At 49.2% G+C, this 608-nt stretch overlaps 1 protein-coding gene across 1 annotated transcript in view; it reads left to right on the forward strand.

Annotated features, from left to right (window-relative positions):
• The first annotated feature begins 129 nt into the window (after positions 1-129).
• Positions 130-608, forward strand: part of LOC119591733 (metabotropic glutamate receptor 6-like) — a 5,757-nt gene continuing 5,278 nt past the window's right edge. Inside the window, exon 1 of the mRNA XM_037940483.1 lies at positions 130-335. The gene's annotated coding sequence lies outside the window, so the exon portion shown is untranslated. The remainder of the gene's footprint in view (positions 336-608) is intronic.

Here is a 608-nt window from a genome sequence, read left to right on the forward strand (position 1 = left end):
TACTTGTTCTCAGAGCTCGATGGGGGAGGGAGAGAGACAGTGCGAGGCAAGGGAGAGAAAATGCGAGAGCGAGGAGACAGAGGAAGGAGCCGCCGGGGCCGCCGCCGCGTGTCGCCTCACTTCCTCAAGACGCATTAATCTCCGCACCGCCATGGCTTCCCTTCGCCAGGACTGCCAACCCCCGCGCTTTTAAGAATTACCAAGTGCAACCGAGGAGAGGGACCCGTCAGCTGGCTATAGCTGTGAACAGGCGCAGAACGGCAGCATGTGACCATCTGCGGTTTGGCTGAAGTTCGTCTCGATTCTGAAATATTCTTCCTCGGCGCTGAAGTGAGGTGAGAGGGAGACACATACACCGTGATGTACGGTTTTGTTATATTTCTTCTAATACGTTTGTTTATGTGTGCGTTGAGTGACGTGATTCTTTAAAAAAACACTGAGGTATATAGTCCTTGGGTAAAGAAAGTGTTCTTGCTCTGGCCCATGTTATATTTTAATTTTGAGTTTTGAGAAAATCTGTCCAGTAGGATGATGGCCATGCAACTATACTGCTACGTTGCAGCATTTCAGTGTAAACCCAAACCGTATTTGTACAAACAGTTTCCACT

Source organism: Penaeus monodon, chromosome 29, assembly GCF_015228065.2.
Source record: "Penaeus monodon isolate SGIC_2016 chromosome 29, NSTDA_Pmon_1, whole genome shotgun sequence".
NCBI lineage: Eukaryota > Metazoa > Arthropoda > Malacostraca > Decapoda > Penaeidae > Penaeus > Penaeus monodon.